The sequence below is a fragment of the Odontesthes bonariensis genome, chromosome 5 (genome assembly GCF_027942865.1).
Source record: "Odontesthes bonariensis isolate fOdoBon6 chromosome 5, fOdoBon6.hap1, whole genome shotgun sequence".
Classification (NCBI taxonomy): Eukaryota; Metazoa; Chordata; class Actinopteri; order Atheriniformes; family Atherinopsidae; genus Odontesthes; species Odontesthes bonariensis.
Window position 1 is genome coordinate 22,009,439 of NC_134510.1, and position 26,027 is coordinate 22,035,465.

The 26,027-nt window shown below is 43.3% G+C and overlaps 9 non-coding genes across 9 annotated transcripts; all 9 read right to left on the bottom strand.

Annotated features, from left to right (window-relative positions):
• Positions 1-985: 985 nt before the first annotated feature.
• Positions 986-1,058, bottom strand: trnal-uaa (transfer RNA leucine (anticodon UAA)). Its single transcript has one exon. It is a non-coding gene; the product is annotated as a tRNA-Leu (tRNA).
• An 897-nt stretch (positions 1,059-1,955) lies between these two features.
• trnal-uaa (transfer RNA leucine (anticodon UAA)) lies at positions 1,956-2,028 on the bottom strand. Its single transcript has one exon. It is a non-coding gene; the product is annotated as a tRNA-Leu (tRNA).
• Positions 2,029-3,581: 1,553 nt separating this feature from the next.
• Positions 3,582-3,654, bottom strand: trnal-uaa (transfer RNA leucine (anticodon UAA)). Its single transcript has one exon. It is a non-coding gene; the product is annotated as a tRNA-Leu (tRNA).
• Positions 3,655-3,906: 252 nt separating this feature from the next.
• trnal-uaa (transfer RNA leucine (anticodon UAA)) lies at positions 3,907-3,979 on the bottom strand. The gene has a single exon. It is a non-coding gene; the product is annotated as a tRNA-Leu (tRNA).
• Positions 3,980-6,187: 2,208 nt separating this feature from the next.
• On the bottom strand, positions 6,188-6,260 carry trnal-uaa (transfer RNA leucine (anticodon UAA)). The gene has a single exon. It is a non-coding gene; the product is annotated as a tRNA-Leu (tRNA).
• A 9,673-nt stretch (positions 6,261-15,933) lies between these two features.
• trnal-uaa (transfer RNA leucine (anticodon UAA)) lies at positions 15,934-16,006 on the bottom strand. The gene has a single exon. It is a non-coding gene; the product is annotated as a tRNA-Leu (tRNA).
• Positions 16,007-16,905: 899 nt separating this feature from the next.
• On the bottom strand, positions 16,906-16,978 carry trnal-uaa (transfer RNA leucine (anticodon UAA)). The gene has a single exon. It is a non-coding gene; the product is annotated as a tRNA-Leu (tRNA).
• Positions 16,979-24,387: 7,409 nt separating this feature from the next.
• Positions 24,388-24,460, bottom strand: trnal-uaa (transfer RNA leucine (anticodon UAA)). Its single transcript has one exon. It is a non-coding gene; the product is annotated as a tRNA-Leu (tRNA).
• Positions 24,461-25,359: 899 nt separating this feature from the next.
• On the bottom strand, positions 25,360-25,432 carry trnal-uaa (transfer RNA leucine (anticodon UAA)). The gene has a single exon. It is a non-coding gene; the product is annotated as a tRNA-Leu (tRNA).
• Between the last annotated feature and the right edge of the window lie 595 nt (positions 25,433-26,027).

The following is a 26,027-nucleotide window of genomic DNA, read 5'->3' on the forward strand; positions in this document are numbered from 1 at the left end:
GTAGTCTTTGCCGAAACACGGGATTGAACCAGGGACCTTCAGATCTTCAGTCTGATGCTCTCCCAACTGAGCTTTTTCGGCTACAAAGGGCTAAAATGGCCGTTTTCATTTGGAAAGTGAAACCAGGAACTCGCTCCGTGGAGCGTACACAACAAAGCTGTGGAGCCAGATAAAGGCCACAAAATCGTAATAATTGACTGTTGTAGCTGAGGAAGAAGCCTCCTGTGTTTTCATTAATCTAGTTTTTTTGAGATGATTCCTTTTGACCAGTTCACTTTCCTAACATGGGCTGTGTTTCCCTCTTGACAAACATCCACAATTCATAGTAGTCTTTGCTGAAACCTTGGATTGAACGAGGGACCTTCAGATCTTCAGTCTGATGCTCTCCCAACTGAGCTATTTGGGCTACAAAGGGCTAAAATGGCAGCTTTCATTTGGAAAGTAAAACCAGGAACTCGCTCCGTGGAGTGTAGACGACAAAGCTGGGGAGCCAGATAAAGGCCACAAAAAAAATGCAATAATTGACTGTTGTAGCTGAGGAAGAAGCCTCCTGTGTTTTCATTAATCTAGGTTTTTTGAGATGATTCCTTTTGACTAGTTCACTTTCCTAACATTGGCTGTGTTTCCCTCTTGACAAACATCCACAATTCATAGTAGTCTTTGCCGAAACACGGGATTGACAAGGGACCTTCAGATCTTCAGTCTGACGCTCTCCCAACTGAGCTATTTTGGCTACAAAGGGTTAAAATGGCCGTTTTCATTTGGAATGTAAAACCAGGAGCTCGCTCCGTGGAGCGTAGACGACAAACCTGTGGAGCCAGATAAAGGCCACAAAATCGCAAAAATTGACTGCTGTAGCTGAGGAAGAAGCCTCCTGTGTTTTCATTAATCTAGGTTTTTTGAGATGATTCCTTTTGACCAGTTCACTTTCCTAACATGGGCTGTGTTCCCCTCTTGACAAACATCCACAATTCATAGTAGTCTTTGCTGAAAGCTGGGATTGAACCAGCAACCTTCAAATCTTAAGTCTGACGCTCTACCAACTGAGCTATTTTGGCTACAAAGGGTTAAAATGGCCGTTTTCATTTGGAATGTAAAACCAGGAGCTCGCTCCGTGGAGCGTAGACGACAAAGCTGTGGAGCCAGATAAAGGCCACAAAATCGCAATAATTGACTGTTGTAGCTGAGGAAGAAGCCTCCTGTGTTTTCATTAATCTAGGTTTTTCGATATGATTCCTTTTTGCCAGTTCAATTTACTAACATGGTTTGTGTTCCCCTCTAGACAAACATCCACAATACAGTCTTTGCCGAAACCCGGGATTGAACGAGGGACCTTCAGATCTTCAGTCTGACGCTCTCCCAACTGAGCTATTTGGGCTACAAAAGGCTAAAATGGCAGCTTTCATTTGGAAAGTAAAACCAGGAACTCGCTCCGTGGAGTGTAGACGACAAAGCTGGGGAGCCAGATAAAGGCCACAAAATCGCAATAATTGACTGTTGTAGCTGAGGAAGAAGCCTCCTTTGTTTTCATTAATCTAGGTTTTTTGAGATGATTCCTTTTGACCAATTCACTTTCCTAACATGGGCTTTGTTTCCCTCTTGACAAACATCCACAATTCATAGTAGCCTTTTCTGAAAGCTGGGATTGAACCAGGGACCTTCAGATCTTCAGTCTGACGCTCTCCCAACTGAGCTATTTTGGCTACAAAGGGTTAAAATGGCCGTTTTCATTTGGAAAGTGAAACCAGGAACTCGCTCCGTGGAGCGTAGACAACAAAGCTGTGGAGCCAGATAAAGGCCACAAAATCGTAATAATTGACTGTTGTAGCTGAGGAAGAAGCCTCCTGTGTTTTCATTAATCTAGTTTTTTTTAGATGATTCCTTTTGACCAGTTCACTTTCCTAACATGGGCTGTGTTTCCCTCTTGACAAACATCCACAATTCATAGTAGTCTTTGCTGAAAGCTGGGATTGAACCAGCAACCTTCAAATCTTAAGTCTGACGCTCTACCAACTGAGCTATTTTGGCTACAAAGGGTAAAAATGGCCGTTTTCATTTGGAAAGTAAAACCAGGAACTCGCTCCGTGGAGCGTAGACGACAAAGCTGTGGAGCCAGATAAAGGCCACAAAATCGCAATAATTGACTGTTGTAGCTGAGGAAGAAGCCTCCTGTGTTATCGTTAATGCAGATTTTTTGGAGTTTATGCCTTTTTACCGGTTCAATTTCCTAACATGGGCTGTTGTTCCCTCTTGACAAACATCCACAATTCATAGTAGTCTTTGCCGAAACCCAGGATTGAACGAGGGACCTTCTGATCTTCAGTCTGACGCTCTCCCAACTGAGCTTTTTCGGCTACAAAGGGCTAAAATGGCAGCTTTCATTTTGAAACTAAAACCAGGAACTCGCTCCGTGGAGCGTAGACGACAAAGCTGTGGAGCCAGATAAAGGCCACAAAATCGCAATAATTGACTGTTGTAGCTGAGGAAGAAGCCTCCTGTGTTTTCATTAATCTTGGTTTTTTGAGATGATTCCTTTTGACCAGTTCACTTTACTAACATGGACTGTGTTTCCCTCTTGACAAACATCCACAATTCATAGTAGTCTTTGCCGAAACACGGGATTGAACCAGGGACCTTCAGATCTTCATCCTGACACTCTCCCAACTGAGCTATTTTGGCTACAAAGGGTTAAAATGGCCGTTTTCATTTGGAATGTAAAACCAGGAGCTCGCTCCGTGGAGCGTAGACGACAAACCTGTGGAGCCAGATAAAGGCCACAAAATCGCAATAATTGACTGTTGTAGCTGAGGAAGAAGCCTCCTGTGTTTTCATTAATCTAGGTTTTTTGAGATGATTCCTTTTGACCAGTTCACTTTCCTAACATGGGCTGTGTTCCCCTCTTGACAAACATCCACAATTCATAGTCTTTGCCGAAACCCAGGATTAAACGAGGGACCTTCTGATCTTCAGTCTGACGCTCTCCCAACTGAGCTATTTCGGCTAAAAAAGGCTAAAATGGCAGCTTTCATTTGGAAAGTAAAACCAGGAACTCGCTCCGTGGAGTGTAGACGACAAAGCTGGGGAGCCAGATAAAGGCCACAAAATCGCAATAATTGACTGTTGTAGCTGAGGAAGAAGCCTCCATTGTTTTCATTAATCTTGGTTTATTGAGATGATTCCTTTTGACCAGTTCACTTTACTAACATGGACTGTGTTTCCCTCTTGACAAACATCCACAATTCATAGTAGTCTTTGCTGAAACCTAGGATTGAACCAGGGCCCTTCAGATCTTCAGTCTGACGCTCTCCCAACTGAGCTATTTGGGCTACAAAGGGCTAAAATGGCAGCTTTCATTTGGAAAGTAAAACCAGGAACTCGCTCCGTGGAGTGTAGACGACAAAGCTGGGGAGCCAGATAAAGGCCACAAAAAAAATGCAATAATTGACTGTTGTAGCTGAGGAAGAAGCCTCCTGTGTTTTCATTAATCTAGGTTTTTTGAGATGATTCCTTTTTACCAGTTCACTTTCCTAACATGGTTTGTGTTTCCCTCTTGACAAACATCCACAATTCATAGTAGTCTTTGCTGAAAGCTGGGATTGAACCAGCAACCTTCAAATCTTAAGTCTGACGCTCTACCAACTGAGCTATTTTGGCTACAAAGGGTTAAAATGGCCGTTTTCATTTGGAAAGTAAAACCAGGAACTCGCTCCATGGAGCGTAGACGACAAACCTGTGGAGCCAGATAAAGGCCACAAAATCGCAATAATTGACTGTTGTAGCTGAGGAAGAAGCCTTCTGTGTTTTCATTTATCTAGTTTTTTTGAGATGATTCCTTTTGACCAGTTCACTTTCCTAACATGGGCTGTGTTCCCCTCTTGACAAACATCCACAATTCATAGTAGTCTTTGCTGAAAGCTGGGATTGAACCAGCAACCTTCAAATCTTAAGTCTGACGCTCTACCAACTGAGCTATTTTGGCTACAAAGGGTTAAAATGGCCGTTTTCATTTGGAAAGTAAAACCAGGAACTCGCTCCGTGGAGCGTAGACGACAAACCTGTGGAGCCAGATAAAGGCCACAAAATCGCAATAATTGACTGTTGTAGCTGAGGAAGAAGCCTCCTGTGTTTTCATTAATCTAGGTTTTTTGAGATGATTCCTTTTGACTAGTTCACTTTCCTAACATTGGCTGTGTTTCCCTCTTGACAAACATCCACAATTCATAGTAGTCTTTGCTGAAACCTAGGATTGAACCAGGGCCCTTCTGATCTTCAGTCTGACGCTCTCCCAACTGAGCTATTTGGGCTACAAAGGGCTAAAATGGCAGTTTTCATTTGGAAAGTAAAACCAGGAACTCGCTCCGTGGAGTGTAGACGACAAAGCTGGGGAGCCAGATAAAGGCCACAAAAAAAATGCAATAATTGACTGTTGTAGCTGAGGAAGAAGCCTCCTGTGTTTTCGTTAATGCAGATTTTTTGGAGTTTATGCCTTTTTACCGGTTCACTTTCCTAACATGGGCTGTTGTTCCCTCTTGACAAACATCCACAATTCATAGTAGTCTTTGCCGAAACACGGGATTGAACCAGGGACCTTCAGATCTTCAGTCTGATGCTCTCCCAACTGAGCTTTTTCGGCTACAAAGGGCTAAAATGGCCGTTTTCATTTGGAAAGTGAAACCAGGAACTCGCTCCGTGGAGCGTACACAACAAAGCTGTGGAGCCAGATAAAGGCCACAAAATCGTAATAATTGACTGTTGTAGCTGAGGAAGAAGCCTCCTTTGTTTTCATTAATCTAGTTTATTTGAGATGATTCCTTTTGACCAGTTCACTGTCCTAACATGGGCTTTGTTTCCCTCTTGACAAACATCCACAATTCATAGTCTTTGCCGAAACCCAGGATTGAACGAGGGACCTTCTGATCTTCAGTCTGACGCTCTCCCAACTGAGCTATTTTGGCTACAAAGGGTTAAAATGGCCGTTTTCATTTGGAATGTAAAACCAGGAGCTCGCTCCGTGGAGTGTAGACGACAAAGCTGTAGAGCCAGAAAAAGGCCACAAAAAAATGCAATAATTGACTGTTGTAGCTGAGGAAGAAGCCTCCTGTGTTTTCATTAATCTAGGTTTTTTGAGATGATTCCTTTTGACCAGTTCACTTTCCTAACATGGGCTGTGTTTCCCTCTTGACAAACATCCACAATTCATAGTAGTCTTTGCTGAAACCTGGGATTGAACCAGGGACCTTCTGATCTTCAGTCTGACGCTCTCCCAAATGAGCTATTTGGGCTAAAAAGGGCTAAAATGGCAGTTTTCATTTGGAAAGTAAAACCAGGAACTCGCTCCATGGAGTGTAGACGACAAAGCTGGGGAGCCAGATAAAGGCCACAAAAAAAATGCAATAATTGACTGTTGTAGCTGAGGAAGAAGCCTCCTGTGTTTTCGTTAATGCAGATTTTTTGGAGTTTATGCCTTTTTACCGGTTCACTTTCCTAACATGGGCTGTTGTTCCCTCTTGACAAACATCCACAAATCATAGTAGTCTTTGCTGAAACCTTGGATTGAACCAGGGACCTTCAGATCTTCAGTCTGATGCTCTCCCAACTGAGCTATTTGGGCTACAAAGGGCTAAAATGGCAGCTTTCATTTGGAAAGTAAAACCAGGAACTCGCTCCGTGGAGCGTAGACGACAAACCTGTGGAGCCAGATAAAGGCCACAAAATCGCAATAATTGACTGTTGTAGCTGAGGAAGAAGCCTCCTGTGTTTTCATTAATCTAGGTTTTTTGAGATGATTCCTTTTGACTAGTTCACTTTCCTAACATTGGCTGTGTTTCCCTCTTGACAAACATCCACAATTCATAGTAGTCTTTGCCGAAACACGGGATTGACAAGGGACCTTCAGATCTTCAGTCTGATGCTCTCCCAACTGAGCTATTTTGGCTACAAAGGGTTAAAATGGCCGTTTTCATTTGGAATGTAAAACCAGGAGCTCGCTCCGTGGAGCGTAGACGACAAACCTGTGGAGCCAGATAAAGGCCACAAAATCGCAATAATTGACTGTTGTAGCTGAGGAAGAAGCCTCCTGTGTTTTCATTAATCTAGGTTTTTTGAGATGATTCCTTTTGACCAGTTCACTTTCCTAACATGGGCTGTGTTTCCCTCTTGACAAACATCCACAATTCATAGTAGTCTTTGCTGAAAGCTGGGATTGAACCAGCAACCTTCAAATCTTAAGTCTGACGCTCTACCAACTGAGCTATTTTGGCTACAAAGGGTTAAAATGGCCGTTTTCATTTGGAAAGTAAAACCAGGAACTCGCTCCGTGGAGCGTAGACGACAAACCTGTGGAGCCAGATAAAGGCCACAAAATCTTAATAATTGACTGTTGTAGCTGAGGAAGAAGCCTCCTGTGTTATCGTTAATGCAGATTTTTTGGAGTTTATGCCTTTTTACCGGTTCAATTTCCTAACATGGGCTGTTGTTCCCTCTTGACAAACATCCACAATTCATAGTAGTCTTTGCCGAAACCCAGGATTGAACGAGGGACCTTCTGATCTTCAGTCTGACGCTCTCCCAACTGAGCTTTTTCGGCTACAAAGGGCTAAAATGGCAGCTTTCATTTTGAAACTAAAACCAGGAACTCGCTCCGTGGAGCGTAGACGACAAACCTGTGGAGCCAGATAAAGGCCAGAAAATCGCAATAATTGACTGTTGTAGCTGAGGAAGAAGCCTCCTGTGTTTTCATTAATCTTGGTTTTTTGAGATGATTCCTTTTGACCAGTTCACTTTACTAACATGGACTGTGTTTCCCTCTTGACAAACATCCACAATTCATAGTAGTCTTTGCTGAAACCTGGGATTGAACCAGGGACCTTCTGATCTTCAGTCTGACGCTCTCCCAACTGAGCTATTTGGGCTACAAAGGGCTAAAATGGCCGTTTTCATTTGGAAAGTGAAACCAGGAACTCGCTCAGTGGAGTGTAGACGACAAAGCTGTAGAGCCAGAAAAAGGCCACAAAAAAATGCAATAATTGACTGTTGTAGCTGAGGAAGAAGCCTCCTGTGTTTTCATTAATCTAGTTTATTTGAGATGATTCCTTTTGACCAGTTCACTGTCCTAACATGGGCTTTGTTTCCCTCTTGACAAACATCCACAATTCATAGTCTTTGCCGAAACCCAGGATTGAACGAGGGACCTTCTGATCTTCAGTCTGACGCTCTCCCAACTGAGCTATTTGGGCTACAAAGGGCTAAAATGGCAGTTTTCATTTGGAAAGTAAAACCAGGAACTCGCTCCGTGGAGTGTAGACGACAAAGCTGGGGAGCCAGATAAAGGCCACAAAATCGCAATAATTGACTGTTGTAGCTGAGGAAGAAGCCTCCTGTGTTTTCATCAATCTTGGTTTTTTGAGATGATTCCTTTTGAACAATTCACTTCCCTAACATGGGCTGTTGTTCCCTCTTGACAAACATCCACAATTCATAGTAGTCTTTGCCGAAACACAGGATTGAACGAGGGACCTTCAGATCTTCAGCCTGACGCTCTCCCAACTGAGCTACTTGGGCTACAAAAGGCTAAAATGGCAGCTTTCATTTGGAAAGTAAAACCAGGAACTCGCTCCGTGGAGTGTAGACGACAAAGCTGGGGAGCCAGATAAAGGCCACAAAATCGCAATAATTGACTGTTGTAGCTGAGGAAGAAGCCTCCTGTGTTTTCATCAATCTTGGTTTTTTGAGATGATTCCTTTTGAACAATTCACTTCCCTAACATGGGCTGTTGTTCCCTCTTGACAAACATCCACAATTCATAGTAGTCTTTGCCGAAACCCAGGATTGAACGAGGGACCTTCTGATCTTCAGTCTGACGCTCTCCCAACTGAGCTTTTTCGGCTACAAAGGGCTAAAATGGCAGCTTTCATTTTGAAACTAAAACCAGGAACTCGCTCCGTGGAGCGTAGACGACAAAGCTGGGGAGCCAGATAAAGGCCAGAAAATCGCAATAATTGACTGTTGTAGCTGAGGAAGAAGCCTCCTGTGTTTTCATTAATCTTGGTTTTTTGAGATGATTCCTTTTGACCAGTTCACTTTACTAACATGGACTGTGTTTCCCTCTTGACAAACATCCACAATTCATAGTAGTCTTTGCTGAAACCTGGGATTGAACCAGGGACCTTCTGATCTTCAGTCTGACGCTCTCCCAACTGAGCTATTTGGGCTACAAAGGGCTAAAATGGCCGTTTTCATTTGGAAAGTGAAACCAGGAACTCGCTCAGTGGAGTGTAGACGACAAAGCTGTAGAGCCAGAAAAAGGCCACAAAAAAATGCAATAATTGACTGTTGTAGCTGAGGAAGAAGCCTCCTGTGTTTTCATTAATCTAGTTTATTTGAGATGATTCCTTTTGACCAGTTCACTGTCCTAACATGGGCTTTGTTTCCCTCTTGACAAACATCCACAATTCATAGTCTTTGCCGAAACCCAGGATTGAACGAGGGACCTTCTGATCTTCAGTCTGACGCTCTCCCAACTGAGCTATTTGGGCTACAAAGGGCTAAAATGGCAGTTTTCATTTGGAAAGTAAAACCAGGAACTCGCTCCGTGGAGTGTAGACGACAAAGCTGGGGAGCCAGATAAAGGCCACAAAATCGCAATAATTGACTGTTGTAGCTGAGGAAGAAGCCTCCTGTGTTTTCATCAATCTTGGTTTTTTGAGATGATTCCTTTTGAACAATTCACTTCCCTAACATGGGCTGTTGTTCCCTCTTGACAAACATCCACAATTCATAGTAGTCTTTGCCGAAACACAGGATTGAACGAGGGACCTTCAGATCTTCAGCCTGACGCTCTCCCAACTGAGCTACTTGGGCTACAAAAGGCTAAAATGGCAGCTTTCATTTGGAAAGTAAAACCAGGAACTCGCTCCGTGGAGTGTAGACGACAAAGCTGGGGAGCCAGATAAAGGCCACAAAATCGCAATAATTGACTGTTGTAGCTGAGGAAGAAGCCTCCTGTGTTTTCATCAATCTTGGTTTTTTGAGATGATTCCTTTTGAACAATTCACTTCCCTAACATGGGCTGTTGTTCCCTCTTGACAAACATCCACAATTCATAGTAGTCTTTGCCGAAACCCAGGATTGAACGAGGGACCTTCTGATCTTCAGTCTGACGCTCTCCCAACTGAGCTTTTTCGGCTACAAAGGGCTAAAATGGCAGCTTTCATTTTGAAACTAAAACCAGGAACTCGCTCCGTGGAGCGTAGACGACAAAGCTGGGGAGCCAGATAAAGGCCAGAAAATCGCAATAATTGACTGTTGTAGCTGAGGAAGAAGCCTCCTGTGTTTTCATTAATCTTGGTTTTTTGAGATGATTCCTTTTGACCAGTTCACTTTACTAACATGGACTGTGTTTCCCTCTTGACAAACATCCACAATTCATAGTAGTCTTTGCTGAAACCTGGGATTGAACCAGGGACCTTCTGATCTTCAGTCTGACGCTCTCCCAACTGAGCTATTTGGGCTAAAAAGGGCTAAAATGGCCGTTTTCATTTGGAAAGTAAAACCAGGAACTCACTCCATGGAGTGTAGACGACAAAGCTGGGGAGCCAGATAAAGGCCACAAAAAAAATGCAATAATTGACTGTTGTAGCTGAGGAAGAAGCCTCCTGTGTTTTCGTTAATGCAGATTTTTTGGAGTTTATGCCTTTTTACCGGTTCACTTTCCTAACATGGGCTGTTGTTCCCTCTTGACAAACATCCACAAATCATAGTAGTCTTTGCTGAAACCTTGGATTGAACGAGGGACCTTCTGATCTTCAGTCTGACGCTCTCCCAACTGAGCTATTTGGTTTACAAAGGGCTAAAATGGCAGCTTTCATTTTGAAACTAAAACCAGGAACTCGCTCCGTGGAGCGTAGACGACAAACCTGTGGAGCCAGATAATCGCAATAATTGACTGTTGTAGCTGAGGAAGAAGCCTCCTGTGTTTTCATTAATCTTGGTTTTTTGAGATGATTCCTTTTGACCAGTTCACTTTACTAACATGGACTGTGTTTCCCTCTTGACAAACATCCACAATTCATAGTAGTCTTTGCTGAAACCTGGGATTGAACCAGGGACCTTCTGATCTTCAGTCTGACGCTCTCCCAACTGAGCTATTTGGGCTACAAAGGGCTAAAATGGCCGTTTTCATTTGGAAAGTGAAACCAGGAACTCGCTCAGTGGAGTGTAGACGACAAAGCTGTAGAGCCAGAAAAAGGCCACAAAAAAATGCAATAATTGACTGTTGTAGCTGAGGAAGAAGCCTCCTGTGTTTTCATTAATCTAGTTTATTTGAGATGATTCCTTTTGACCAGTTCACTGTCCTAACATGGGCTTTGTTTCCCTCTTGACAAACATCCACAATTCATAGTCTTTGCCGAAACCCAGGATTGAACGAGGGACCTTCTGATCTTCAGTCTGACGCTCTCCCAACTGAGCTATTTGGGCTACAAAGGGCTAAAATGGCAGTTTTCATTTGGAAAGTAAAACCAGGAACTCGCTCCGTGGAGTGTAGACGACAAAGCTGGGGAGCCAGATAAAGGCCACAAAATCGCAATAATTGACTGTTGTAGCTGAGGAAGAAGCCTCCTGTGTTTTCATCAATCTTGGTTTTTTGAGATGATTCCTTTTGAACAATTCACTTCCCTAACATGGGCTGTTGTTCCCTCTTGACAAACATCCACAATTCATAGTAGTCTTTGCCGAAACCCAGGATTGAACGAGGGACCTTCTGATCTTCAGTCTGACGCTCTCCCAACTGAGCTTTTTCGGCTACAAAGGGCTAAAATGGCAGCTTTCATTTTGAAACTAAAACCAGGAACTCGCTCCGTGGAGCGTAGACGACAAAGCTGGGGAGCCAGATAAAGGCCAGAAAATCGCAATAATTGACTGTTGTAGCTGAGGAAGAAGCCTCCTGTGTTTTCATTAATCTTGGTTTTTTGAGATGATTCCTTTTGACCAGTTCACTTTACTAACATGGACTGTGTTTCCCTCTTGACAAACATCCACAATTCATAGTAGTCTTTGCTGAAACCTGGGATTGAACCAGGGACCTTCTGATCTTCAGTCTGACGCTCTCCCAACTGAGCTATTTGGGCTACAAAGGGCTAAAATGGCCGTTTTCATTTGGAAAGTGAAACCAGGAACTCGCTCCGTGGAGTGTAGACGACAAAGCTGTAGAGCCAGAAAAAGGCCACAAAAAAATGCAATAATTGACTGTTGTAGCTGAGGAAGAAGCCTCCTGTGTTTTCATTAATCTAGTTTATTTGAGATGATTCCTTTTGACCAGTTCACTGTCCTAACATGGGCTTTGTTTCCCTCTTGACAAACATCCACAATTCATAGTCTTTGCCGAAACCCAGGATTGAACGAGGGACCTTCTGATCTTCAGTCTGACGCTCTCCCAACTGAGCTATTTGGGCTACAAAGGACTAAAATGGCAGTTTTCATTTGGAAAGTAAAACCAGGAACTCGCTCCGTGGAGTGTAGACGACAAAGCTGGGGAGCCAGATAAAGGCCACAAAAAAAATGCAATAACTGACTGTTGTAGCTGAGGAAGAAGCCTCCTGTGTTTTCATCAATCTTGGTTTTTTGAGATGATTCCTTTTGAACAATTCACTTCCCTAACATGGGCTGTTGTTCCCTCTTGACAAACATCCACAATTCATAGTAGTCTTTGCCGAAACCCAGGATTGAACGAGGGACCTTCTGATCTTCAGTCTGACGCTCTCCCAACTGAGCTTTTTCGGCTACAAAGGGCTAAAATGGCAGCTTTCATTTTGAAACTAAAACCAGGAACTCGCTCCGTGGAGCGTAGACGACAAAGCTGTGGAGCCAGATAAAGGCCACAAAATCGCAATAATTGACTGTTGTAGATTAGGAAGAAGCCTCCTGTGTTTTCATCAATCTTGGTTTTTTGAGATGATTCCTTTTGAACAATTCACTTCCCTAACATGGGCTGTTGTTCCCTCTTGACAAACATCCACAATTCATAGTAGTCTTTGCCGAAACCCAGGATTGAACGAGGGACCTTCGGATCTTCAGTCTGACGCTCTCCCAACTGAGCTTTTTCGGCTACAAAGGGCTAAAATGGCAGCTTTCATTTTGAAACTAAAACCAGGAACTCGCTCCGTGGAGCGTAGACGACAAAGCTGTGGAGCCAGATAAAGGCCACAAAATCGCAATAATTGACTGTTGTAGCTGAGGAAGAAGCCTCCTGTGTTTTCATTAATCTTGGTTTTTTGAGATGATTCCTTTTGACCAGTTCACTTTACTAACATGGACTGTGTTTCCCTCTTGACAAACATCCACAATTCATAGTAGTCTTTGCCGAAACACGGAATTGAACCAGGGACCTTCAGATCTTCAGTCTGATGCTCTCCCAACTGAGCTTTTTCGGCTACAAAGGGCTAAAATGGCCGTTTTCATTTGGAAAGTAAAACCAGGAACTCGCTCCGTGGAGCGTAGACGACAAAGCTGTGGAGCCAGATAAAGGCCACAAAATCGCAATAATTGACTGTTGTAGCTGAGGAAGAAGCCTCCTGTGTTTTCATTAATCTAGGTTTTTCGATATGATTCCTTTTTGCCAGTTCAATTTCCTAACATGGTTTGTGTTCCCCTCTAGAAAAACATCCACAATTCATAGTAGTCTTTTCTAAAAGCTGGGATTGAACCAGAGACCTTCAGATCTTCAGTCTGACGCTCTCCCAACTGAGCTATTTTGGCTACAAAGGGTTAAAATGGCAGCTTTCATTTGGAAAGTGAAACCAGGAACTCGCTCCGTGGAGTGTAGACGACAAAGCTGGGGAGCCAGATAAAGGCCACAAAAAAAATGCAATAACTGACTGTTGTAGCTGAGGAAGAAGCCTCCTGTGTTTTCATCAATCTTGGTTTTTTGAGATGATTCCTTTTGAACAATTCACTTCCCTAACATGGGCTGTTGTTCCCTCTTGACAAACATCCACAATTCATAGTAGTCTTTGCCGAAACCCAGGATTGAACGAGGGACCTTCTGATCTTCAGTCTGACGCTCTCCCAACTGAGCTTTTTCGGCTACAAAGGGCTAAAATGGCAGCTTTCATTTTGAAACTAAAACCAGGAACTCGCTCCGTGGAGCGTAGACGACAAAGCTGTGGAGCCAGATAAAGGCCACAAAATCGCAATAATTGACTGTTGTAGATTAGGAAGAAGCCTCCTGTGTTTTCATCAATCTTGGTTTTTTGAGATGATTCCTTTTGAACAATTCACTTCCCTAACATGGGCTGTTGTTCCCTCTTGACAAACATCCACAATTCATAGTAGTCTTTGCCGAAACCCAGGATTGAACGAGGGACCTTCGGATCTTCAGTCTGACGCTCTCCCAACTGAGCTTTTTCGGCTACAAAGGGCTAAAATGGCAGCTTTCATTTTGAAACTAAAACCAGGAACTCGCTCCGTGGAGCGTAGACGACAAAGCTGTGGAGCCAGATAAAGGCCACAAAATCGCAATAATTGACTGTTGTAGCTGAGGAAGAAGCCTCCTGTGTTTTCATTAATCTTGGTTTTTTGAGATGATTCCTTTTGACCAGTTCACTTTACTAACATGGACTGTGTTTCCCTCTTGACAAACATCCACAATTCATAGTAGTCTTTGCCGAAACACGGAATTGAACCAGGGACCTTCAGATCTTCAGTCTGATGCTCTCCCAACTGAGCTTTTTCGGCTACAAAGGGCTAAAATGGCCGTTTTCATTTGGAAAGTAAAACCAGGAACTCGCTCCGTGGAGCGTAGACGACAAAGCTGTGGAGCCAGATAAAGGCCACAAAATCGCAATAATTGACTGTTGTAGCTGAGGAAGAAGCCTCCTGTGTTTTCATTAATCTAGGTTTTTCGATATGATTCCTTTTTGCCAGTTCAATTTCCTAACATGGTTTGTGTTCCCCTCTAGAAAAACATCCACAATTCATAGTAGTCTTTTCTAAAAGCTGGGATTGAACCAGAGACCTTCAGATCTTCAGTCTGACGCTCTCCCAACTGAGCTATTTTGGCTACAAAGGGTTAAAATGGCAGCTTTCATTTGGAAAGTGAAACCAGGAACTCGCTCCGTGGAGTGTAGACGACAAAGCTGTAGAGCCAGATAAAGGCCACAAAAAAATGCAATAATTGACTGTTGTAGCTGAGGAAGAAGCCTCCTGTGTTTTCATTAATCTAGTTTATTTTTGATGATTCCTTTTGACCAGTTCACTGTCCTAACATGGGCTTTGTTTCCCTCTTGACAAACATCCACAATTCATAGCAGTCTTTGCCGAAACACGGGATTGACAAGGGACCTTCAGATCTTCAGTCTGACGCTCTCCCAACTGAGCTATTTTGGCTACAAAGGGTTAAAATGGCCGTTTTCATTTGGAAAGTAAAACCAGGAACTCGCTCCGTGGAGCGTAGACGACAAACCTGTGGAGCCAGATAAAGGCCACAAAATCGCAATAATTGACTGTTGTAGCTGAGGAAGAAGCCTCCTGTGTTTTCATTAATCTAGGTTTTTTGAGATGATTCCTTTTGACTAGTTCACTTTCCTAACATTGGCTGTGTTTCCCTCTTGACAAACATCCACAATTCATAGTAGTCTTTGCCGAAACACGGGATTGACAAGGGACCTTCAGATCTTCAGTCTGACGCTCTCCCAACTGAGCTTTTTCGGCTACAAAGGGCTAAAATGGCCGTTTTCATTTGGAAAGTAAAACCAGGAACTCGCTCCGTGGAGCGTAGACGACAAAGCTGTGGAGCCAGATAAAGGCCACAAAATCGCAATAATTGACTGTTGTAGCTGAGGAAGAAGCCTCCTGTGTTTTCATTAATCTAGGTTTTTCGATATGATTCCTTTTTGCCAGTTCAATTTCCTAACATGGTTTGTGTTCCCCTCTAGAAAAACATCCACAATTCATAGTAGTCTTTTCTAAAAGCTGGGATTGAACCAGAGACCTTCAGATCTTCAGTCTGACGCTCTCCCAACTGAGCTATTTTGGCTACAAAGGGTTAAAATGGCAGCTTTCATTTGGAAAGTGAAACCAGGAACTCGCTCCGTGGAGTGTAGACGACAAAGCTGTAGAGCCAGATAAAGGCCACAAAAAAATGCAATAATTGACTGTTGTAGCTGAGGAAGAAGCCTCCTGTGTTTTCATTAATCTAGTTTATTTTTGATGATTCCTTTTGACCAGTTCACTGTCCTAACATGGGCTTTGTTTCCCTCTTGACAAACATCCACAATTCATAGCAGTCTTTGCCGAAACACGGGATTGACAAGGGACCTTCAGATCTTCAGTCTGACGCTCTCCCAACTGAGCTATTTTGGCTACAAAGGGTTAAAATGGCCGTTTTCATTTGGAAAGTAAAACCAGGAACTCGCTCCGTGGAGCGTAGACGACAAACCTGTGGAGCCAGATAAAGGCCACAAAATCGCAATAATTGACTGTTGTAGCTGAGGAAGAAGCCTCCTGTGTTTTCATTAATCTAGGTTTTTTGAGATGATTCCTTTTGACTAGTTCACTTTCCTAACATTGGCTGTGTTTCCCTCTTGACAAACATCCACAATTCATAGTAGTCTTTGCCGAAACACGGGATTGACAAGGGACCTTCAGATCTTCAGTCTGACGCTCTCCCAACTGAGCTATTTTGGCTACAAAGGGTTAAAATGGCCGTTTTCATTTGGAATGTAAAACCAGGAGCTCGCTCCGTGGAGCGTAGACGACAAACCTGTGGAGCCAGATAAAGGCCACAAAATCGCAATAATTGACTGTTGTAGCTGAGGAAGAAGCCTCCTGTGTTTTCATTAATCTAGGTTTTTTGAGATGATTCCTTTTGACCAGTTCACTTTCCTAACATGGGCTGTGTTCCCCTCTTGACAAACATCCACAATTCATAGTAGTCTTTGCTGAAAGCTGGGATTGAACCAGCAACCTTCAAATCTTAAGTCTGACGCTCTACCAACTGAGCTATTTTGGCTACAAAGGGTTAAAATGGCCGTTTTCATTTGGAATGTAAAACCAGGAGCTCGCTCCGTGGAGCGTAGACGACAAAGCTGTGGAGCCAGATAAAGGCCACAAAATCGCAATAATTGACTGTTGTAGCTGAGGAAGAAGCCTCCTGTGTTTTCATTAATCTAGGTTTTTCGATATGATTCCTTTTTGCCAGTTCAATTTACTAACATGGTTTGTGTTCCCCTCTAGACAAACATCCACAATACATAGTCTTTGCCGAAACACGGGATTGAACGAGGGACCTTCAGATCTTCAGTCTGACGCTCTCCCAACTGAGCTATTTGGGCTACAAAAGGCTAAAATGGCAGCTTTCATTTGGAAAGTAAAACCAGGAACTCGCTCCGTGGAGTGTAGACGACAAAGCTGGGGAGCCAGATAAAGGCCACAAAATCGCAATAATTGACTGTTGTAGCTGAGGAAGAAGCCTCCTTTGTTTTCATTAATCTAGGTTTTTTGAGATGATTCCTTTTGACCAATTCACTTTCCTAACATGGGCTTTGTTTCCCTCTTGACAAACATCCACAATTCATAGTAGCCTTTTCTGAAAGCTGGGATTGAACCAGGGACCTTCAGATCTTCAGTCTGACGCTCTCCCAACTGAGCTATTTTGGCTACAAAGGGTTAAAATGGCCGTTTTCATTTGGAAAGTGAAACCAGGAACTCGCTCCGTGGAGCGTAGACAACAAAGCTGTGGAGCCAGATAAAGGCCACAAAATCGTAATAATTGACTGTTGTAGCTGAGGAAGAAGCCTCCTGTGTTTTCATTAATCTAGTTTTTTTGAGATGATTCCTTTTGACCAGTTCACTTTCCTAACATGGGCTGTGTTTCCCTCTTGACAAACATCCAAAATTCATAGTAGTCTTTGCTGAAAGCTGGGATTGAACCAGCAACCTTCAAATCTTAAGTCTGACGCTCTACCAACTGAGCTATTTTGGCTACAAAGGGTTAAAATGGCCGTTTTCATTTGGAAAGTAAAACCAGGAACTCGCTCCGTGGAGCGTAGACGACAAAGCTGTGGAGCCAGATAAAGGCCACAAAATCGCAATAATTGACTGTTGTAGCTGAGGAAGAAGCCTCCTGTGTTATCGTTAATGCAGATTTTTTGGAGTTTATGCCTTTTTACCGGTTCAATTTCCTAACATGGGCTGTTGTTCCCTCTTGACAAACATCCACAATTCATAGTAGTCTTTGCCGAAACACGGGATTGAACCAGGGACCTTCAGATCTTCAGCCTGACGCTCTCCCAACTGAGCTATTTGGGCTACAAAAGGCTAAAATGGCAGCTTTCATTTGGAAAGTAAAACCAGGAACTCGCTCCGTGGAGTGTAGACAACAAAGCTGGGGAGCCAGATAAAGGCCACAAAATCGCAATAATTGACTGTTGTAGCTGAGGAAGAAGCCTCCTGTGTTTTCATCAATCTTGGTTTTTTGAGATGATTCCTTTTGAACAATTCACTTCCCTAACATGGGCTGTTGTTCCCTCTTGACAAACATCCACAATTCATAGTAGTCTTTGCCGAAACCCAGGATTGAACGAGGGACCTTCTGATCTTCAGTCTGACGCTCTCCCAACTGAGCTTTTTCGGCTACAAAGGGCTAAAATGGCAGCTTTCATTTTGAAACTAAAACCAGGAACTCGCTCCGTGGAGCGTAGACGACAAAGCTGTGGAGCCAGATAAAGGCCACAAAATCGCAATAATTGACTGTTGTAGCTGAGGAAGAAGCCTCCTGTGTTTTCATTAATCTTGGTTTTTTGAGATGATTCCTTTTGACCAGTTCACTTTACTAACATGGACTGTGTTTCCCTCTTGACAAACATCCACAATTCATAGTAGTCTTTGCCGAAACACGGGATTAAACCAGGGACCTTCAGATCTTCAGTCTGATGCTCTCCCAACTGAGCTTTTTCGGCTACAAAGGGCTAAAATGGCCGTTTTCATTTGGAAAGTAAAACCAGGAACTCGCTCCGTGGAGCGTAGACGACAAAGCTGTGGAGCCAGATAAAGGCCACAAAATCGCAATAATTGACTGTTGTAGCTGAGGAAGAAGCCTCCTGTGTTTTCATTAATCTAGGTTTTTCGATATGATTCCTTTTTGCCAGTTCAATTTCCTAACATGGTTTGTGTTCCCCTCTAGAAAAACATCCACAATACATAGTCTTTGCCGAAACCCGGGATTGAACGAGGGACCTTCTGATCTTCAGTCTGACGCTCTCCCAACTGAGCTTTTTCGGCTACAAAGGGCTAAAATGGCAGCTTTCATTTGGAAAGTAAAACCAGGAACTCGCTCCGTGGAGTGTAGACGACAAAGCTGGGGAGCCAGATAAAGGCCACAAAATCGCAATAATTGACTGTTGTAGCTGAGGAAGAAGCCTCCTTTGTTTTCATTAATCTAGGTTTTTTGAGATGATTCCTTTTGACCAATTCACTTTACTAACATGGGCTTTGTTTCCCTCTTGACAAACATCCACAATTCATAGTAGTCTTTTCTAAAAGCTGGGATTGAACCAGGGACCTTCTGATCTTCAGTCTGACGCTCTCCCAACTGAGCTATTTGGGCTACAAAGGGCTAAAATGGCCGTTTTCATTTGGAAAGTAAAACCAGGAACTCGCTCCGTGGAGTGTAGACGACAAAGCTGGGGAGCCAGATAAAGGCCACAAAAAAAATGCAATAATTGACTGTTGTAGCTGAGGAAGAAGCCTCCTGTGTTTTCGTTAATGCAGATTTTTTGGAGTTTATGCCTTTTTACCGGTTCACTTTCCTAACATGGGCTGTTGTTCCCTCTTGACAAACATCCACAAATCATAGTAGTCTTTGCTGAAACCTTGGATTGAACGAGGGACCTTCTGATCTTCAGTCTGACGCTCTCCCAACTGAGCTATTTGGGCTACAAAGGGCTAAAATGGCAGCTTTCATTTTGAAACTAAAACCAGGAACTCGCTCCGTGGAGCGTAGACGACAAACCTGTGGAGCCAGATAAAGGCCAGAAAATCGCAATAATTGACTGTTGTAGCTGAGGAAGAAGCCTCCTGTGTTTTCATTAATCTTGGTTTTTTGAGATGATTCCTTTTGACCAGTTCACTTTACTAACATGGACTGTGTTTCCCTCTTGACAAACATCCACAATTCATAGTAGTCTTTGCTGAAACCTGGGATTGAACCAGGGACCTTCTGATCTTCAGTCTGACGCTCTCCCAACTGAGCTATTTGGGCTACAAAGGGCTAAAATGGCCGTTTTCATTTGGAAAGTGAAACCAGGAACTCGCTCAGTGGAGTGTAGACGACAAAGCTGTAGAGCCAGAAAAAGGCCACAAAAAAATGCAATAATTGACTGTTGTAGCTGAGGAAGAAGCCTCCTGTGTTTTCATTAATCTAGTTTATTTGAGATGATTCCTTTTGACCAGTTCACTGTCCTAACATGGGCTTTGTTTCCCTCTTGACAAACATCCACAATTCATAGTCTTTGCCGAAACCCAGGATTGAACGAGGGACCTTCTGATCTTCAGTCTGACGCTCTCCCAACTGAGCTATTTGGGCTACAAAGGGCTAAAATGGCAGTTTTCATTTGGAAAGTAAAACCAGGAACTCGCTCCGTGGAGTGTAGACGACAAAGCTGGGGAGCCAGATAAAGGCCACAAAATCGCAATAATTGACTGTTGTAGCTGAGGAAGAAGCCTCCTGTGTTTTCATCAAATCTTGGTTTTTTGAGATGATTCCTTTTGAACAATTCACTTCCCTAACATGGGCTGTTGTTCCCTCTTGACAAACATCCACAATTCATAGTAGTCTTTGCCGAAACACAGGATTGAACCAGGGACCTTCAGATCTTCAGCCTGACGCTCTCCCAACTGAGCTACTTGGGCTACAAAAGGCTAAAATGGCAGCTTTCATTTGGAAAGTAAAACCAGGAACTCGCTCCGTGGAGTGTAGACGACAAAGCTGGGGAGCCAGATAAAGGCCACAAAATCGCAATAATTGACTGTTGTAGCTGAGGAAGAAGCCTCCTGTGTTTTCATCAATCTTGGTTTTTTGAGATGATTCCTTTTGAACAATTCACTTCCCTAACATGGGCTGTTGTTCCCTCTTGACAAACATCCACAATTCATAGTAGTCTTTGCCGAAACCCAGGATTGAACGAGGGACCTTCTGATCTTCAGTCTGACGCTCTCCCAACTGAGCTTTTTCGGCTACAAAGGGCTAAAATGGCAGCTTTCATTTTGAAACTAAAACCAGGAACTCGCTCCGTGGAGCGTAGACGACAAAGCTGGGGAGCCAGATAAAGGCCAGAAAATCGCAATAATTGACTGTTGTAGCTGAGGAAGAAGCCTCCTGTGTTTTCATTAATCTTGGTTTTTTGAGATGATTCCTTTTGACCAGTTCACTTTACTAACATGGACTGTGTTTCCCTCTTGACAAACATCCACAATTCATAGTAGTCTTTGCTGAAACCTGGGATTGAACCAGGGACCTTCTGATCTTCAGTCTGACGCTCTCCCAACTGAGCTATTTGGGCTACAAAGGGCTAAAATGGCCGTTTTCATTTGGAAAGTGAAACCAGGAACTCGCTCCGTGGAGTGTAGACGACAAAGCTGTAGAGCCAGAAAAAGGCCACAAAAAAATGCAATAATTGACTGTTGTAGCTGAGGAAGAAGCCTCCTGTGTTTTCATTAATCTAGTTTATTTGAGATGATTCCTTTTGACCAGTTCACTGTCCTAACATGGGCTTTGTTTCCCTCTTGACAAACATCCACAATTCATAGTCTTTGCCGAAACCCAGGATTGAACGAGGGACCTTCTGATCTTCAGTCTGACGCTCTCCCAACTGAGCTATTTGGGCTACAAAGGACTAAAATGGCAGTTTTCATTTGGAAAGTAAAACCAGGAACTCGCTCCGTGGAGTGTAGACGACAAAGCTGGGGAGCCAGATAAAGGCCACAAAAAAAATGCAATAACTGACTGTTGTAGCTGAGGAAGAAGCCTCCTGTGTTTTCATCAATCTTGGTTTTTTGAGATGATTCCTTTTGAACAATTCACTTCCCTAACATGGGCTGTTGTTCCCTCTTGACAAACATCCACAATTCATAGTAGTCTTTGCCGAAACCCAGGATTGAACGAGGGACCTTCTGATCTTCAGTCTGACGCTCTCCCAACTGAGCTTTTTCGGCTACAAAGGGCTAAAATGGCAGCTTTCATTTTGAAACTAAAACCAGGAACTCGCTCCGTGGAGCGTAGACGACAAAGCTGTGGAGCCAGATAAAGGCCACAAAATCGCAATAATTGACTGTTGTAGATTAGGAAGAAGCCTCCTGTGTTTTCATCAATCTTGGTTTTTTGAGATGATTCCTTTTGAACAATTCACTTCCCTAACATGGGCTGTTGTTCCCTCTTGACAAACATCCACAATTCATAGTAGTCTTTGCCGAAACCCAGGATTGAACGAGGGACCTTCGGATCTTCAGTCTGACGCTCTCCCAACTGAGCTTTTTCGGCTACAAAGGGCTAAAATGGCAGCTTTCATTTTGAAACTAAAACCAGAAACTCGCTCCGTGGAGCGTAGACGACAAAGCTGTGGAGCCAGATAAAGGCCACAAAATCGCAATAATTGACTGTTGTAGCTGAGGAAGAAGCCTCCTGTGTTTTCATTAATCTTGGTTTTTTGAGATGATTCCTTTTGACCAGTTCACTTTACTAACATGGACTGTGTTTCCCTCTTGACAAACATCCACAATTCATAGTAGTCTTTGCCGAAACACGGAATTGAACCAGGGACCTTCAGATCTTCAGTCTGATGCTCTCCCAACTGAGCTTTTTCGGCTACAAAGGGCTAAAATGGCCGTTTTCATTTGGAAAGTAAAACCAGGAACTCGCTCCGTGGAGCGTAGACGACAAAGCTGTGGAGCCAGATAAAGGCCACAAAATCGCAATAATTGACTGTTGTAGCTGAGGAAGAAGCCTCCTGTGTTTTCATTAATCTAGGTTTTTCGATATGATTCCTTTTTGCCAGTTCAATTTCCTAACATGGTTTGTGTTCCCCTCTAGAAAAACATCCACAATTCATAGTAGTCTTTTCTAAAAGCTGGGATTGAACCAGAGACCTTCAGATCTTCAGTCTGACGCTCTCCCAACTGAGCTATTTTGGCTACAAAGGGTTAAAATGGCAGCTTTCATTTGGAAAGTGAAACCAGGAACTCGCTCCGTGGAGTGTAGACGACAAAGCTGGGGAGCCAGATAAAGGCCACAAAAAAAATGCAATAACTGACTGTTGTAGCTGAGGAAGAAGCCTCCTGTGTTTTCATCAATCTTGGTTTTTTGAGATGATTCCTTTTGAACAATTCACTTCCCTAACATGGGCTGTTGTTCCCTCTTGACAAACATCCACAATTCATAGTAGTCTTTGCCGAAACCCAGGATTGAACGAGGGACCTTCTAATCTTCAGTCTGACGCTCTCCCAACTGAGCTTTTTCGGCTACAAAGGGCTAAAATGGCAGCTTTCATTTTGAAACTAAAACCAGGAACTCGCTCCGTGGAGCGTAGACGACAAAGCTGTGGAGCCAGATAAAGGCCACAAAATCGCAATAATTGACTGTTGTAGATTAGGAAGAAGCCTCCTGTGTTTTCATCAATCTTGGTTTTTTGAGATGATTCCTTTTGAACAATTCACTTCCCTAACATGGGCTGTTGTTCCCTCTTGACAAACATCCACAATTCATAGTAGTCTTTGCCGAAACCCAGGATTGAACGAGGGACCTTCGGATCTTCAGTCTGACGCTCTCCCAACTGAGCTTTTTCGGCTACAAAGGGCTAAAATGGCAGCTTTCATTTTGAAACTAAAACCAGGAACTCGCTCCGTGGAGCGTAGACGACAAAGCTGTGGAGCCAGATAAAGGCCACAAAATCGCAATAATTGACTGTTGTAGCTGAGGAAGAAGCCTCCTGTGTTTTCATTAATCTTGGTTTTTTGAGATGATTCCTTTTGACCAGTTCACTTTACTAACATGGACTGTGTTTCCCTCTTGACAAACATCCACAATTCATAGTAGTCTTTGCCGAAACACGGAATTGAACCAGGGACCTTCAGATCTTCAGTCTGATGCTCTCCCAACTGAGCTTTTTCGGCTACAAAGGGCTAAAATGGCCGTTTTCATTTGGAAAGTAAAACCAGGAACTCGCTCCGTGGAGCGTAGACGACAAAGCTGTGGAGCCAGATAAAGGCCACAAAATCGCAATAATTGACTGTTGTAGCTGAGGAAGAAGCCTCCTGTGTTTTCATTAATCTAGGTTTTTCGATATGATTCCTTTTTGCCAGTTCAATTTCCTAACATGGTTTGTGTTCCCCTCTAGAAAAACATCCACAATTCATAGTAGTCTTTTCTAAAAGCTGGGATTGAACCAGAGACCTTCAGATCTTCAGTCTGACGCTCTCCCAACTGAGCTATTTTGGCTACAAAGGGTTAAAATGGCAGCTTTCATTTGGAAAGTGAAACCAGGAACTCGCTCCGTGGAGTGTAGACGACAAAGCTGTAGAGCCAGATAAAGGCCACAAAAAAATGCAATAATTGACTGTTGTAGCTGAGGAAGAAGCCTCCTGTGTTTTCATTAATCTAGTTTATTTTTGATGATTCCTTTTGACCAGTTCACTGTCCTAACATGGGCTTTGTTTCCCTCTTGACAAACATCCACAATTCATAGTAGTCTTTGCCGAAACACGGGATTGACAAGGGACCTTCAGATCTTCAGTCTGACGCTCTCCCAACTGAGCTATTTTGGCTACAAAGGGTTAAAATGGCCGTTTTCATTTGGAAAGTAAAACCAGGAACTCGCTCCGTGGAGCGTAGACGACAAACCTGTGGAGCCAGATAAAGGCCACAAAATCGCAATAATTGACTGTTGTAGCTGAGGAAGAAGCCTCCTGTGTTTTCATTAATCTAGGTTTTTTGAGATGATTCCTTTTGACTAGTTCACTTTCCTAACATTGGCTGTGTTTCCCTCTTGACAAACATCCACAATTCATAGTAGTCTTTGCCGAAACACGGGATTGACAAGGGACCTTCAGATCTTCAGTCTGACGCTCTCCCAACTGAGCTATTTTGGCTACAAAGGGTTAAAATGGCCGTTTTCATTTGGAATGTAAAACCAGGAGCTCGCTCCGTGGAGCGTAGACGACAAACCTGTGGAGCCAGATAAAGGCCACAAAATCGCAATAATTGACTGTTGTAGCTGAGGAAGAAGCCTCCTGTGTTTTCATTAATCTAGGTTTTTTGAGATGATTCCTTTTGACCAGTTCACTTTCCTAACATGGGCTGTGTTCCCCTCTTGACAAACATCCACAATTCATAGTAGTCTTTGCTGAAAGCTGGGATTGAACCAGCAACCTTCAAATCTTAAGTCTGACGCTCTACCAACTGAGCTATTTTGGCTACAAAGGGTTAAAATGGCCGTTTTCATTTGGAATGTAAAACCAGGAGCTCGCTCCGTGGAGCGTAGACGACAAAGCTGTGGAGCCAGATAAAGGCCACAAAATCGCAATAATTGACTGTTGTAGCTGAGGAAGAAGCCTCCTGTGTTTTCATTAATCTAGGTTTTTCGATATGATTCCTTTTTGCCAGTTCAATTTACTAACATGGTTTGTGTTCCCCTCTAGACAAACATCCACAATACATAGTCTTTGCCGAAACACGGGATTGAACGAGGGACCTTCAGATCTTCAGTCTGACGCTCTCCCAACTGAGCTATTTGGGCTACAAAAGGCTAAAATGGCAGCTTTCATTTGGAAAGTAAAACCAGGAACTCGCTCCGTGGAGTGTAGACGACAAAGCTGGGGAGCCAGATAAAGGCCACAAAATCGCAATAATTGACTGTTGTAGCTGAGGAAGAAGCCTCCTTTGTTTTCATTAATCTAGGTTTTTTGAGATGATTCCTTTTGACCAATTCACTTTCCTAACATGGGCTTTGTTTCCCTCTTGACAAACATCCACAATTCATAGTAGCCTTTTCTGAAAGCTGGGATTGAACCAGGGACCTTCAGATCTTCAGTCTGACGCTCTCCCAACTGAGCTATTTTGGCTACAAAGGGTTAAAATGGCCGTTTTCATTTGGAAAGTGAAACCAGGAACTCGCTCCGTGGAGCGTAGACAACAAAGCTGTGGAGCCAGATAAAGGCCACAAAATCGTAATAATTGACTGTTGTAGCTGAGGAAGAAGCCTCCTGTGTTTTCATTAATCTAGTTTTTTTGAGATGATTCCTTTTGACCAGTTCACTTTCCTAACATGGGCTGTGTTTCCCTCTTGACAAACATCCAAAATTCATAGTAGTCTTTGCTGAAAGCTGGGATTGAACCAGCAACCTTCAAATCTTAAGTCTGACGCTCTACCAACTGAGCTATTTTGGCTACAAAGGGTTAAAATGGCCGTTTTCATTTGGAAAGTAAAACCAGGAACTCGCTCCGTGGAGCGTAGACGACAAAGCTGTGGAGCCAGATAAAGGCCACAAAATCGCAATAATTGACTGTTGTAGCTGAGGAAGAAGCCTCCTGTGTTATCGTTAATGCAGATTTTTTGGAGTTTATGCCTTTTTACCGGTTCAATTTCCTAACATGGGCTGTTGTTCCCTCTTGACAAACATCCACAATTCATAGTAGTCTTTGCCGAAACACGGGATTGAACCAGGGACCTTCAGATCTTCAGCCTGACGCTCTCCCAACTGAGCTATTTGGGCTACAAAAGGCTAAAATGGCAGCTTTCATTTGGAAAGTAAAACCAGGAACTCGCTCCGTGGAGTGTAGACAACAAAGCTGGGGAGCCAGATAAAGGCCACAAAATCGCAATAATTGACTGTTGTAGCTGAGGAAGAAGCCTCCTGTGTTTTCATCAATCTTGGTTTTTTGAGATGATTCCTTTTGAACAATTCACTTCCCTAACATGGGCTGTTGTTCCCTCTTGACAAACATCCACAATTCATAGTAGTCTTTGCCGAAACCCAGGATT